Source organism: Cavia porcellus, unplaced genomic scaffold, assembly GCF_034190915.1.
Source record: "Cavia porcellus strain 051 isolate PalLab524CR breed Dunkin Hartley unplaced genomic scaffold, mCavPor4.1 scaffold_7, whole genome shotgun sequence".
Lineage (NCBI taxonomy): Eukaryota > Metazoa > Chordata > Mammalia > Rodentia > Caviidae > Cavia > Cavia porcellus.
This window is the reverse complement of record NW_026947490.1, coordinates 52,544,196-52,559,929: the sequence shown is the minus strand read 5'-3', so window position 1 is coordinate 52,559,929 and position 15,734 is coordinate 52,544,196. Positions and strand designations below refer to the sequence as shown.

At 40.3% G+C, this 15,734-nt stretch overlaps 1 pseudogene; it reads right to left on the bottom strand.

Annotated features, from left to right (window-relative positions):
- Nucleotides 1–13,324: 13,324 nt before the first annotated feature.
- On the bottom strand, nucleotides 13,325–14,116 carry LOC100731460 (small ribosomal subunit protein uS3-like; annotated as a pseudogene).
- Nucleotides 14,117–15,734: the final 1,618 nt, after the last annotated feature.

The window sequence follows — 15,734 nt, the reverse complement described above, 5'->3', positions numbered from 1 at the left end:
TGCTATTTTTGGGATAGCTGTCTGTGCCCTCAGGTCTAGTATAAGTAGACAAACTGGGACAGAATATAATCTATCTAAACAGTGTGAGTAATGTGGGTTTTAAATCGTGAAATACTACTAACAATATCCTCTGCCTTCTTTTTTTAGATTATTCCTCCCCTTTCACTCTCACAAAAGTGCACTGTGCATTTTTGGGTCCCACCAACTCCCTCAGTTTCTAGATTGGTAGGGAGCAATCCTGTTATTTACCTAAGTGGTTCCAAATCTTCTCCCTCCTGGACTTGATCTCAAGTTGTATTCCTTTACCTACAAAACCTGTCTTTCCAACCTATCTGCAGGTGCTGGTCGAGTTGCCCTTGTTACTCTCTGGTTCCCTGTCACATAGAGCATTGTTTTCTCAAATTTGACTTTTGGTCTGTAAACCCTTTTTCAGGTTAATTATATTTCCTATATAGAGCATCTCGGTGGACTCTGCCTCCTGATTTACTCTGTCTGTGTTTCTTTTTTTTTCTTTCTTTTTTTTTTTTTTTTTTTTTTTTTTAGTGTACCAAGGCCATCTATATTAGAGATTATAGTCAACCTTCTTTGCCTCATTTCTGTTGTGCTCTTTTTCTGCCCTAAGTTGTCTGCTTTTCTCCTTCATTCCTCTTTCTGCTCCTTTCATTGAGGCCTCTCTGCCATTGTTCCTGAAATCCTGGTACTTTTTTCTCTCTCTAGAATGTCCTTCAGTATTCTCTGTAGGTTGGATTGGTGGTTGTGAATTCCCCAACTTCCTCTTTGTCTTGGAAGCGTCTTGTTTCTTCACTGATTTCTAGAGACAGTTTTTTAGGGTACATCAATCTGGGCTGGAGGTTATTTTCTTTCAGGGCTTAGAATGCTTCGCTCCAAGCTCTTCTTGATTTGATGGTCTCCCGTGATTTTGATGGGCTTTCCTTTATAGGTGATCTGCTTCTTTTCTCTGACAGCTTTTAATATTGTGTTCTGATATTGAATTTCTGGGATCTTGATTATTATATGCCTGGGTGTAGCTCTGTTTTGGTTGTAGGTGTTTGGAGTTCTGTATGCCTCATACATTTGAATATCGTTTCCTTTTCACATGCTTGGGAAATTTTCCTTAATTATTTCTGTGAATAGTCTTTGTATTTCCTTTGTTTTTACTCCTGCTTCTTCATTCGCATTCTTTTTTCTTAAGTTATAGGTCCTCTTGTCATCTTCTAGTCTTTTTATTGTTACTGCCTGTTTCCTTGTTATTTTTAAGAGATCTTTTCTTTCATGATCACACATTGCAAACCTATCTTCAAGTTTTGATAGTCTATTCTTAGTTTCTTTCGAGCAGTTTTGCCAGCTTTCAATAGAGTTTTTTATTTCCTGGTAATCTTTTTGAACTTGTTTCATGTATTCTAGGTTTTCTTTATATTTTTCATCGAACATGTCTCTCCTTTTTTTGTGTTCCTCTATTCTTCCCTCTGTGATTTCTTGAGAAGTACTTAGCATTTCTTTTATTAATCTACTTATATCTTGCTTTATTTGATTAAATGTTTCACTTTTGAGGTTGTCTATGAGGTCCCAAAGATATCTCTTTATGTGCACTGATGCCATGTCTGATATTGCGTGTTTGTTGGCCTCAGTCTCTTTTGTATTTATCTCTCCTGGATCAATGTTCTCAAGACTGGGGACTAGGGGCTTTTTCTTGATTCTTTCTCTTGTCATGTTTTTGGTTTCTTCCAAACAGGTATATAGAGGAGGTCCCAACCCCTTTCCTTGTTGGTTATGATTCTTCTGAAGCACTCTGGCTAAGGTTTTCTGCTCTCTCCAGTTTGCTATTAGTCACTGAGCTGCAAGCAGGGGCGGCATATGCTGGCCCCTCCCCTCTGGGTCAGTCAACCTGTGGGGGCCTTCACTGCATTAGTGTGCACCATGTGTATGGAATTGGTTTGGGGCAACTTATTGGATCCCAGCCTGAGGAGTGACCCAGGGCATATCCCACCAATATGATCTGGGAAGAGAACAGTTGACTGAAGTCACTGCTGTTTCTTGTTCCTGCCTGTTCTGCCTGATTCCTGCATGTCATCTAGTTGTGTGCCCCTTTCCTGTGGGAGGGTCTTATTCCCAGCACTCACTAAAGGTGATGCAGATCCCTTGCCGGCTCCATTGGGTTCGCCGACCTCCAACTTCAGCATGGCCGTGGTGCCAGCAAGTCACAGCAGCAGGAGTTCAGGCAGTTTGGTCCAAGCTGTGGGAGTTTGGGTGGCTCATCAAGTCATGGCAGCATGAGTTTGGGCACTGTGGCGAGGGCACCATGCCTGTAATCTTAGCTACTCCAATGGTAGCCCCAGGACTACAGGTTTGATCAGTTCTTTTCCCTTTAGTTTCTTCCTGAGTCAACAGGCTCCATCTCCCTCTGTCCAGACTTCCCCATGATGTTTTATTCTGGCATCTGAGTTGTCTGTCTCAGGGAGCCTCTGTATTCTGCTGCTTATCTAGCCACCATCTTTAGCTTCTCCCAAGAAAAAGTTTTTTCTGTTTTCATGCATCCTGATGCATGTTTTATAAACTGTGGATGGTGATTCAGTGTTTAAACATAATAGGAAAAGTTTTATTCTTTCATATTTATATCTATAATCTATTTCAGTTTTACTTTTAGGAGGTTTTATTTAAATTTTTTAATCTGTTCTTTGGTTTTCAGCTTTTTATTCCTTAAGCCATATTATTCATTCTTTATTTTTTCATATGATAACTTGACATGTGTTTCAATCCTCGGTCCTGCTATCTGCTATTGGAGAACTTTCCTGTGGTGCATACTTCTGTGTTGATTTTATTTTTATTTATTTGGCTTAATAATTTTAAATAAAAGTTAATTCTCAGACATTTAATGTTGAACAATTGATCCCTGGAATAGAGACAGTTTTCTTCAGAGTGGATTTACATTTATTTTGTCAGGATGCTACAGTTTTAGATTCTAGGATTGAGGTGTTTTGAACATCCAGGTGGTAGGCGAACATGCCTGAGTTTAGGTGTACTGTGGGGATAATTCTCTATATCTCTGTTTAAAATCCAGAGTGTGATACAATTGGTTTTATTTCATGTTGAGAATGTGCCACTCTGGGATCCTGCCTCTGTACAGAAATCTGATATTTGGCTTCTTAACCTGAAATTTTTGCTCAATTCCTGGAAAAGGTATTCAGTGCTCTAGAAGCTAGTCCTTTGATCCTTAGTCCCAAAGGATATGCACTTAATTTAGTGGATAATGAATATGCACTGTGTGGCAGATTCCATGCTCAGCGCTGGCAGTGTACAAGGACAATCAAATTCTCATCTCAAAGTAGAATTGGGAAGTTGAGCACAAAGTTTCTCTACTGAATAAACTTAAATAAGTACTATAATATGCAAATAAAATATGCAAATAAATCTCTGTAATATGTCATGGAAGGGGAATTAATTTCAACTGGGAGGATGATGTTTCCATTGGGTTTTAAATGATATATTTCAACAAGCAAAGGTTAAAGAAGTACATTCTAGGCTGAAGGAGCAAACAGCTTGGGCAGCTGCAAGAAGAGCTACAGATCTGAGGAATGAGAATTGTTGTGGTCTGGGATGCAGTGGGAGAAACCAGAACTCTGGAGCCAGACTGGTGTGATTTGGCAGGGTGCAGCTCTTCTCTTGTGAGGTGGAAGTAACAACATTCATAGCATTTTTATGGGTATTTATTTAGCAAGTACTTCAAAAGTACACCTTCTACAGTGTAACACCTACATTTAAGAGAAGAGGAAACTAAGGCCAGAAATGTGGCTTATCTAAAGCCACACTATCAGGCACAAGATTTTTTCCACTATATTTTATTTTTAATGTTAATTTAAGACACACTCACACTGATTCCTTTTAACCAAAGGTTGCACCTCCTTTTATTGACCTGCCACACCCACACATTAACTGCTCAAACACCAGGCTGATAGATGCATAACTGGTTGATTGTTTGGCTCAGGTGACTAAATTACAGACATCTTATCTCAACTGCCTTCTCTTTTTACCAAGTGTATTAGCCACCTTTCTTGTTGCTGGAACAAAATATGCACTACTTAGCAGAAGAGAGATTCATTTTGGTTTAGTTCCTATGGTTTAGTTCACAGTCGGCTTCAAGGCAAAAGCAGCATGGTGGAGGAAACCTAGTCACTGCAGGGTGGCCTCAAAATGCTCTGGAGACCAGAGAGACAAGGAAGAACATGGGAACAAGAATATATCCTTCCAGATCACACTCTCAGAGATCTACCTTCTGATCAAGCCCCATCTCCTAACAGCAAATAATCCATTGGTAATCATTGTGATCCAAAAATCCAATCACCACCCAAAACCTAACCTCTGAATGCATGACACTTTTGGAGGACATATTAGATCTAAAGCATAACATTGGGGGTTTATTCTTTTCTACTGAGAGAATTTGGACTGGATTCTTTCAAGCACTATTAGTGGTAAGTGAAATAATGCTATTCTCTAGCAAAACCACACGGTATTCAAAAAGAAGGTTGGTTTTGCAGCACGATATGAAAGCTGCACAAACTACAGGAAGGACATGAGAGCAGATTGTCTCATTTTAGTAGGCAGAATGACAACTGATATTAGGAGGTGAGATCATGAACACTCTGTGTTAGTTTCCTCTTAGTGCTGAAACAAATAGCCACAAACTTCATGATTTAAAATAATACAGGTTTGTTCTCTTACAGTTCTGGAAGATAGAAGTCTAGAAGGAGTCTCATAGGGCTAACATTAGGTTGTCACCTATGATGCTTCCCCTTGGGGCTCTGGTGAGTATTTGTTTCTTATATACGTCTCCCTTCTGGAGCTCACCAGCCCCTTGCTTCTGATGTCACACCTCCTACTTCTGTAGTTAAATCTTTCTTTGTTCACTCTTAGATGGATTTTATAATCATAATTAGGTCCCATTAAGATAACCCAGTATAATCTATCCATTTCAAAGTTATTAATTTAATCAAAATTTCTTTTACCATATTCAGTAACATTCACAGGTTCTAGATATTAGGACATGGATGTCCTTGGGAGCCACTGCTCAGTCTTTCACCTCAGTGTGTTGGTTTTCTGCTGACCATGAGAGGATATCATAATCCTTTCTCTTATAAGATTCTCATATAGGATCTCATCCCATTACCTGAATGACCCTATGTCATTTTGTGGAAGAGATGACACTTAAAGAGAGGTGAGGTGATTTGTCCAGGATAGTGTAATGAAGTCTGGAATTTTGAAGCTAAGTCTCCAAGACCACTCCCTTGTGTATACTGTTTTAAGCAAATAGGATTACAGTCATAAACCCATTACCCAATTAGAGCCATGATAGGACAGGACCAGTGCGCAGATAAGTGCTCAAATGGCACTGATTCTCAGAATTGAGAAAAAGTAGCAGGTTCTAGGGGCTCATTTGGGAAGATTAATAAAAAGAGATTATAAGACGCTTAGTTCTCCTACTTTTACAAACAGGAGAGAGACTGATTTTTCTATGTAGATTTCAAGTGTGATCTCTTGCCTTTCCACACACACAGTCCTACCTGGTTGAAATGTAGTTGAAGAAGTAAAGTATAATTTTCATAGCAAGCTAACTTTCTAAGCACTTTTTCTCAAAGAAGAAACAAAAATTAATTTCCAAAAGTAAGCTAAGTGAGATTAGTGCTATTTAGGCATAAAATGCTGACTGATGGACTCTTCCTCAATTCTGTGTAGATTATGCCAATAAGTAATCATTGTAGAGCAGTTTTAGACAGCACAGTGATACAAATAATATATGGTTATTGGTTGGCACTTTCATCATGATCAAGACAAATAGTTGGTTAAAATGCCAAAGAGATGACTAGGAACATTTACACATAACTCACCAGATCAAATTAGTGTGTTTTTAGACTGGATTCATTGGTATTGATATGGCCTCAGATAACTCAATCAATAAACAAAAGAAGTCAAGCCAGTTGACATGAACTCAACAATAGAAAGCTCATCAAATATCTGAATATCAAACAATGAGCCTCTTTGACTTCCTTCCTCACTGGCAATCATTCATTAGGGGTCATGTCTACCCAACTCTGTTTACTAGTGTTTTACTACGTTCCCAATTCACCAAGCACTTGCACAGTCTTTCACTGTTTTATCTGAACATGACAAGGCATCAAGGTGCAAGGCAATGTGTTGGTTGGATTAAGGGTACAGAGTTCAGAGACTAAGTTCCAGCTCTCTCTTTAGGTTACCATGCAATGAAACCTTCAGGAAGTTTCTTTACATCACAGGACTCAGATTTTTTTATATGGGAAATGAGTAATAATAACAGTACTATATCCAACTTACTATTTGTGAATATTAAAGTGACAATTCATATAAAGCTTATCGAATATGGTAGAAAACATAAAAAGCACCCTGCAAGATAGTTATATGTGAGGCATGGTGCACATGGCTGTAATCCCAGAACTCAAGAGGTTGAGACAGAAGGATCACTGTGAGCTCAAGGCCAGCCTGGGCTACAAAGTAAGTTCAAGGCCAGCCTGAACTGCATATAGCAAAGAGCTGTGTCAAAAAGACAAAAAAAAAAAAAAAAAAAAAAAAAAAAAAAAGTAAAAGAGAGTGCTAGTTATTAAAATGCAAATGTATATGCTTTGGAAGTAATGAGAATAACAGGTTACCCACAGAACACAATCCAAAATATACAGGTAATTCTTAGATAATCTAAGGCCCATGATATCAGATGTTTCTAGTGCTTATTAATGGTAAATACCTCTTTCCAGTGGCATTAGTGCCTCACCTGTGAGTATATGGTTGCCTGTGTACTCAAAACAAGGTAGTTCTTGTACTGCTAAAACTGTAGGTACATCCAACTTAATTAAATCAATGAAGATTTGAGAGTGTATCCCTTCCAAGCTTTGGCAAGTGTTTCCATGTTATTATTATCTAAACATCAAACAGGGCTGGGTTAGGGACATGGGAAACCTGTGGCTAAAAATCCCAACTGCTGCATTGAGCTTTTCACTTGGAGAGTTGTCTAAGACTTGCTTATCAGCAAACTCTGCTCCTGGCAGGTACTTGGTCATTAAGACTCTTGTCTTCTTTAATGTCTGCGAAACTATTAATATCCAATTAGCATGTGTCTCATTGTCGGTTCCCCAGAAAACAGAACACTACACTGTATGTTCTGATGGAGAAGTAAGGTGATAGGGACCAGGACAGAGTCATGAGTGCAGTATGGCTTAGAAGGTAGAAACTGGCCACCAACGTAAGAGACTGACTTTTTGATTCCGCCAAACATTTTGAGAGCCTCCATGAAATTCACTTCAAGATTGTTCACTGGGATGTGAGGGGGAAGCATGAACACACTGGCTTCTGTCTGCAGTTGTCAGAGTTTGGCCCCTGGGGATTAACTTTGTACCCAGGGTCAGGTCCGTAGTTATCACAGAGAAGCCTGGGGGTCGGGGTGAGTGGCAAAGGTCTGTGATGAGGGACGGTCAGTCACGCCTACGTGAAGTTCATCATAGCAGGGAAGCCAAGGTAGGGCTATAGAAAGGCAAACGACAGAGAATATTAAAAACACACCAGGGGATGGGTTACAGCACCCGGTACCCAGTAAACCTAGCTGAAAAGCTAACTGTGTGCCTTTTAGCCAGATGTTTTGTCACTGAATAGCAGGCCTCTGAGAAATAGCAAGCAGCCAGATGTTGATAAATTTGCATATTTTTCCCACTAGTGGACATAAAACTAAAGCTAAACCAAACTCCTTGAGGCAGTTCCTGCCTCATTGTGCAGTTAAAGCATCTGTTACGTTAAGTAGCTGTACCCAGCCCAGTACCAGCTGATGTGAGTTTGGTTTCCAACTGAGTTCATATTAGCATTCTCCTTTTTTGATGGGCCCTGGATCACCACCTTCCCATTCCAGTATACTGTGCCCTGGGCCTCTGGGCCTCACTTGATGGACAGTTGTGAGTGGTCCCGTGCCCCTGTCCCATCTGGTATGTTGCTGGGCCCCATCCAAATCCCTCCCACGCAGAACTCACTCTGCTCTCATGACACGATGTGCTGCCAGCATCTCATGATGGAGAATGATGTGCCCAGCACGACCTTCTGCTCAGGTGCTCACATGTGTGACATTCCTCCCCACCTCTGTGCCTTCCTACATATGTGCTACCCTATTTCAAATGCCTTTCCAGTCTCTCATATTCCATGATCCAGTTACATACTTGTGGTTTTCAAGATGCTGCTCTGCACTGGTCCCATCAAACAGCAGATCTTGCTTTCCTCGGAATCGTAGCATCACTGGATCTATATCCAGCCTCCACTTACACTGTATCTGAAGAATCATTCATCACTTTGGGGTGCTGGTCAACTAGATCCCTCACATAAAAACAGTCAAGCAACAAACAAAAAAACCAATTTGCAGCATTTACCAATTTCCATGAGGTCAATATAATTTCAAGCTGCCAATAGTTAAACAACCGGTTTGCAAGATTCCCAAACATGTAACGTGGGCTCTCTGCAGAGAATATCAGTGACTTATTTCTCTGATAAATGTGATCACTACTATTATTTTAACCACTTGCTATAGTTGTACTTATTACTATGAGTATTTGATTGGTGGGCTTGATAAGAGCTTAGTCTCTTCTTCTTAAAATGAACTGATTAGGGACCTTGATTGAGTCTGAAAATCACTTCTGCCATACAACATAACATAATCACAGCAGTAACATCTCATCAGATTCCCAGGTCTCCCCCCGCCACATTCAGCAGAAGGACATTAAACACAATGTGAATCATCGGTAGTCACCCTAGAATTCTGCCTTCCATAGCAGGCTAATAATAGTATTTACCTCAAAGGGTTATGAATTATATGTGAAATTGCATTCAAACTAGTTTTTGATGCATAGTAAATGCTCAGTAAATGTTAGCCAAAGGCATTACTAAATGAGAGTTTCTTTTTTTCCAGAGAAGGTTCTTGGATTATTTATCTTGGCTCCAGAGTCAGGTACCACTGGGAACTCATGAGATGTTTGTTAAGTGAATGAATAAATCTCATACAAATATAAGTATATAGTATAATGTTCCTCCAGTGCAAGCAACTTTTGATATCATCTTGTCCAATGTCTGCATTTTAAGTGTAACAAAGTCAAGATCCTGTTAGTGACAGTAAAAGGTTATTGATCAAAAGCAAAACATGGATGAGATGACAAATCTCAGATTCTCTGTCTAATATGTTCACTGCATTCCCTGTGTACCACATATGTCAACCTTGAATTGTCTTCTCATGCATTTTATCTAGCAAGACCCTCAGCACTAAGGGCAAAGGGAACCATCCACATATTAGTGTATCTCCTTGTAGCACCTGGCTAGAACCTGGCAAACAAGGGTGAATGGACTGGGCGATACAAGTTGGGGATATTCTGAGAGTTATTTGAATACATAGTCAATTAGGGCATCAAAGACAAATTCTGCTTCTCTCCATTACTGTAAGATTCCTCATGTGATCATCCATAGGGAAGCAATGACTTTAGGATCAGACAGGCCTTTAGGCACATTTTAGTACAGGGTTTCCTGGGCCATATTTTTGCATACAATCAGCTCCAAGGATATTAATAAGAATTATTCTTAGAGAATATTGCTTATTTGCACCTCCCTGTTCTAGCCCAATACTCTTTCATGATTCATTACGTTCTATAACCCATAAATATTTGAATAGCTTCTTCTCCTATGGTATAGCTTTTCCACTAAGACAAAAGCTCCCTGTGAAAAGAGGTTGCTATTTGTTTTGTTCCTGCTGTTCGAGCTCCTGGAACACTGCCTGGTTCAATGTAGGTGCTCAGTAAATACTTCTTGAATCAGAGTATGAGATGGCCTTAGGTAAAATTGTACTGAGAGAAGTTATACTGAATTATTCCCTCCTGCATATTTCAGACTTTGCATTGTGAGATGTGGTATACTATAGCTTTTCCTATGAGTGAGCAACAACATACCAAAGAATGTTTTTATGCATTTTGGGGACGTACTGAGATTTTTATTTTCTCAGTGGTGAAACAGAGCCCCAAGGAGCACAAGCAGCTAACTGAGGGTCCTGGAGTTCCTGCTTTGGGCTGGAACCTCAAATCTGTTGACATTTAGACCACCACTCTTTCAACTACACTATGTCTGAGACATCATTAAATTCATTTCTCTGTCAGATAATGTTTTAAGAGGTTACCATAGTCCAAAAATCTTTTATCAGGAGGGAGCATGAAACTTGATAGAATGGTTCCCAACTCTAAAGGAAGCACAGAAGATAGCTAAATGGATATATAGATCAAATCTCAGTATTAAAACAATAATGCCATTAGCCACCCAGATTCCTTCCCTGGGATGGAATTTAATTATGATTACACACACCTAAAGTTGCATTTTTTCAGAAATTTAAAGAGAAAATACCAGGCATATAACCTTTATGATGAATTTTAAAATAAGAGAAAAATGTAATGAACACAACAAGGAGAAAGATCTCCGTCTCCTGTGTGTGTTTTTCTTACATACACAGGTGTACACTTATTTTATCTGTCTTCAGATTCTGGCACATTTGTGTATCCTTTTTTAATGGTGGTAACTCTTTGGAGGGACAGAGTGAGGGAAGGTGGAGGGCAGAATATGGAAGCATCACACTCCGGTTCTTCTGGTCCTCACTGAGATGCAGCAGAGGATCACCAGTTTGTTTCCTTGGGTCTTGATGACCTGTGGGGAAAAGCTCATTTCATTGCTATGAATGGTCAGTAGAGCTGCTGAATGTTTTTCCTGTCCTGTGTTGTAATAGCCTGGTTAGATCTAAGCTTAACCTGTAGGGAAGCAAACATCAAACTTCAGATCACATCAGAATCACCAGGAGTCCTGGACAGATGTTCAGATTCCAGGCTACATTCTTATAGATACCTGTAGCAGAGCCCCAGAACAGGATCCCAGAGTCTGACTATTGGTATGCAGATCTAGAGATTCTGATGCATCTCAACTGAACACCATGTTTTTGGAGAACCACTGTTCCCAAATTGCAGGATCTTCATTTAAGTTTGGCCAAAAATATAAAAGATCATGATTTAAAGACCAGGCCATCAGTGTGCAACCTGATTTTAATGTAATTGAGAACCGTTCTGGAGGTGGGGAGAAAAAAGTAAGATTGGCCCTTGAGAAGAGTGAACCACTTAAATTCACATACCCAAGCCATGGCCATGGACTCATGAGTGCTTTGAGAACCTGGTAGAGACAGAGAGGTGAGGATAAAGGATTTCATGTATTCCAAACCAACTGGTGGAACCACAACTTAATTTTGGGTTGGTATCATTTATTCTTCATTTTCCAAAGGGGGAAAATAAAGATAATGACATATTTAATGACACATAGCTACTTAGTAACAGAATGCAGAGTTGAAACCAGGTCTTGATTATCATATACCACACTTTGTATTCAGGAGTTACCATGAGCATACACAGGGATGTTCCTGCAGAGTTAGAGTTGATGCAGTAGGAAGAAAAACAAGAAACTGAAGGAAAAAAGAGGACTAATGAGGAAGACAAGTAGCAGGTATAGAGAACTAAAAGAAACATTCATGATGAAGTGGTACATAAGATCACTAATACTCAACACAGGTGTTGTTTGAGGCAATGGCAAAAACATTTAAAAAGATTGCAAAGGTGGTGATATGGGTTTTGGGGTTTCAAATTCTCTTCAGAGGACTCACAACTCCTCTGACCCAGATACAAATCCTGAGACTGAGATTGTGTTATATCAACTGACATAAAGTGTAAATGGCCAATACGGTTCAAAGCTCATGCCATTCCAAAGTTTGTGTTCTAATAGGGAGAATATATGAGCCAGAAGGATGCATATATAAAGGTAGAATTTCACACTACAATAGACAATTATGAGTGGATAAAGTAGCATCTCCATTACATCTTAAGGAAAAACACAACCTTATGATCTAAGATTCTTCATGCTCTGCTTTTGCCTGTTGCAGAGTAGAGGAAAACATCACCCAAACACAAGTTGGACACTTTTCCAGGGACAGGTTGAGTGTTGAGCTACATCCTAAACCTTAGAGATGTATTCTAAGGTTGAAAGCAAGCTGACCTCAGGCCATATCTTCTGATTAATGACCCATCTCTTTTCCCATTCTTTTTTATGTGCTCCCACAGTGGGCAGAGTCCCTCTTCCTGTTCAGGGTAGCCTCAGGGCTGGCCACTAAGTGAACACAACACCTCTTCCAGCCACCTGCAGCTCTTTTATGTGGTTGGTCATCCTGGCGTTCAGGATGTGTTATCAGGAAAGCATCCCTGACCTGTACAGGTTTTCCTCATTCAGTCCAACAACCTCTGCAAGCCCTTTGAGGTCTAGGGTCAATGCCTTCAACAAATGTGTCCATGCTCCTTGAAAGGTGCCCTCAGGGAGTGAGCCTTTCACCCTGCTGTCATCTGATAGGAGAAAGTTTGTTTGCTTCCCAGGTAACCCACTGCCTGAAGGAGGAATCCTTCAGAGGCGTCCACCCTTACACAGCCTCTTCCAGGTACTAAGGAACTCAGAGTTGGCTCTTTCTCCTATTTTCATGTATGCATTCTTTGGCAAATAGTTTATTCAACACTAGTGTTTTTCAATTACTATGCTAAGTACTATGAGACTTCAAGAGCCCACATGCTACTGGGAGAAAGAGAGTGTAGACAGGCAATTACACTGCAGTGTGTTACAGGCAGAGAAATGAAAGACAGGATGCTATGGAGAAACATGGCAGTGTGTGTGTGTGTGTGTGTGTGTGTGTGTGTGTGTGTGTGGCTTTATCTAGAAGAGGATGTCAGAGGCAATTTCCTGAAAAAAGTCTCAGCTAAGCAGCGTCCAGCAGGACTACAGCAGGTAGCTAAATAAAGGGAGAAAGTGTGGAGATGAGACTCTTCCTGATAGGGAAACCAGCATAGGTTAAGTCCAGGGTGTGGGTTGCATGATGGAGAATTCCCTAGAGGCTTAACAGGAAGAACGGATGGAGGGAAGGAAGGTGTGGGATAATAGAATAAAGAGACAAGGGCCTCACAAGCTTTGTTAAAAAGTTGATTATTATCTTGAAGGCAATGCAAGGTCAATTCAAGTGCTTACTTTATTCTTTACTCCTGTGTTATAACCAATGAGTAAATATGAAATATGACTCCTTCTCCAAACCCACCCTGGACAAGGGGACCATGTACAGGCTTCTGACAACCTCAATTACATCATTCTCCCAGGAACTCCAGGAAAAGATAAGGAATGCTCTATTTTCCCACCAATTTTATAGATTTTTTTCTTTGTACAAGATTTATTAAACATCTTTACGGAGCAGCCTCTGTTTCCAGATACTGCTGCTAAGGACACCCTGTGATGCTGTGGGGACCGGCTGGGGCGTAACATGCGGCTCTGGTTTTCTGACCTTCTGTTCCAAGATGGACGTTGTGGGCAGGATCTCATCTTTGGGCTCCACAGTGCTCACATGGTCAGGCAGAGGCTTCTTGGAGCCAGTCTTCCCACTTGGATCCCAGGGCAGCATGATCTTTAGTTTGACACCCAGCACAGCCTGTCTAAGCAGCACATGGTGCATGGCAGTGTCAATGTAGTAGCTGACAGGTCCCCACTGTGGACCATCAGGCCATCCACAAACTTCATGGACTTCACCCTCTGTCCTCGGAACTTCCCAGACACCATGACTTTACAGTCCTTGGCTCCACTTTCCATGAGGAAGCACAGCACACCATCGCAGGCCCTCCACACAGCAAGCCCTCCTAGGAGTTTGTAATGCAGAAACTGCCTGGGCAGTGACACAGAGACCTCTCATTGTCACCTTTTTGGTGTAAAGCTCTACACTGCGCTCAGGGAAGCCAAACCTCTTCTGAACTACAGCAGTCAATTCCCAGATCCATCAGCCCTTCTCACCAAGAACACTTTGTGTCCTGGTGGCTAAAATAATGATTTCAGTCCTGGTTGGTGTAACCTGGACTTCAACTGCAAAGCAGCCATCTTCAGTCAGCTCCTGAGTAAAACATCCATTCAGTTCAGCTTTGAAGATGCCATCAGCAGCAAACTTCCTCTTCTTAGAAATCTTGCTACCATGGGCCATCAAAAAGAGAGGCCAGTTTTATAGATTGTCAAGCCAAAATTCAGCAAGATTCATCAAAACTTGGCTTAGATTATGTGAGTAATGAGTGGTAAGGACAAGACGTAAGTGTGGAATAGTGATAAATAACAATGAAATAGGGAAATCAGCAAAGATTTACTAATTTTCCATGAAGCTAATGAAATTTAACATTTAAGGCTCCTAATTTAAGCCTCTGTCCTTCAAAGACCTTTATAGAGGCCCCAGCAAAGCGTTTAAGAGGTTTTTGTAGAGTTTGCACCAGCAATGTATTTAAAGGCCTCCAGTTCAGAGCTTCTCTTTCTGCATTCACTTCCTCTTCATCACATTTCCAGTGGGGTTGAATAGTGTTGGTAAGACCTGTGAGGGATTCTAAGATTTGGTTAAGGAATAGTTGAACTGGGATTACGCCTACCTTGGTACAATTAGTGTTTTCCACTAATTTCTGCCTAGTCCAACTGATAGAGCAATGGCCTCCAGAAACACTCCGACTGTTAAATTCCAGTTCACTGCTGAAACAGAGATGTGGATCAGAGGTTAGAACTTGATTGGGACCCAAAAGTATGCAGGGCATGAAAAAGGCAAAAGACCTGGAATATACAAAGGGAAAAGTTTCTTTGCAAACATTGAATTGTAAGTAGAGGAGCCTGACTCTTTCCTGTGACTAATCAAAGTGTTTCCCAGGTTAGGAAAATACTTAATGAAGGCGTTATAAATGCCCATACACACAGAGTCATATGCAGACTCTGTGTGTGTGTGTGTGTGTGTGTGTGTGTGTGTGTGTGTGTGTAAAGGAAACTACATGACACAGGATTCATCAGAGTTCCCAATTTCTGTGGACAGAGACACACCCATCTCTGTGGTACAAATATAAAGCAAATCTGTGTATTTACAACCCAACTTTCAATAGGAACAAACAAATTTTAACTTATGAAGCTAAAAGAAAGACCAAATTATCATTTTACTCCCTTTTGTAGAAAGTGATACCTCAATACATGCACAGTGCAAAACAGTATATAGCTGAAAATGTAGGGAAAATATTAAAATGGATGAGAAGTTAATTTATTAAAATGTTTTTTCTAGATTTTTTTCACATGAACACACACATACTGGATTATGATGTTTATTGTACTTGCCTTCTTTTATAATTTTATAATTATTTTTTCATTCTAAGTAAATATTCACTTTCTTATTAAGATTAAAATTACAACTTTGTGATTTTTTTCTTTTAAAAAAGCCCTTCTCCTCCAGATTTTCTAAATCAAATAAACTTGATCTCATGAAACTTGTATCTGCTCTGGTCAGGAGTTTTATACGGTCACCTGGTTGTGCAGGTTTGGTGGGATTGAAGGAGGACTGGTGCTTGGTTTCAGGAAAAGCAAAATTCCCTTTAAACGTCCTAGTTGGAGATGTATCAGCAACTTTTAGCCATAAGAAAATTTTGTAGAGTAAGAAGTGGACCCTACATAGCAAGAAAGATATCCAGACTGACATAAAGATCTGGCTCTGCCCCAGGACAAAGGGAGGGGGCCTTTCACAAGAAGTAATGTCAAGGAGGGACTTGGGGGGCTTTCCTCAGAAAGAATGGGGAGCAGTCTGCTCA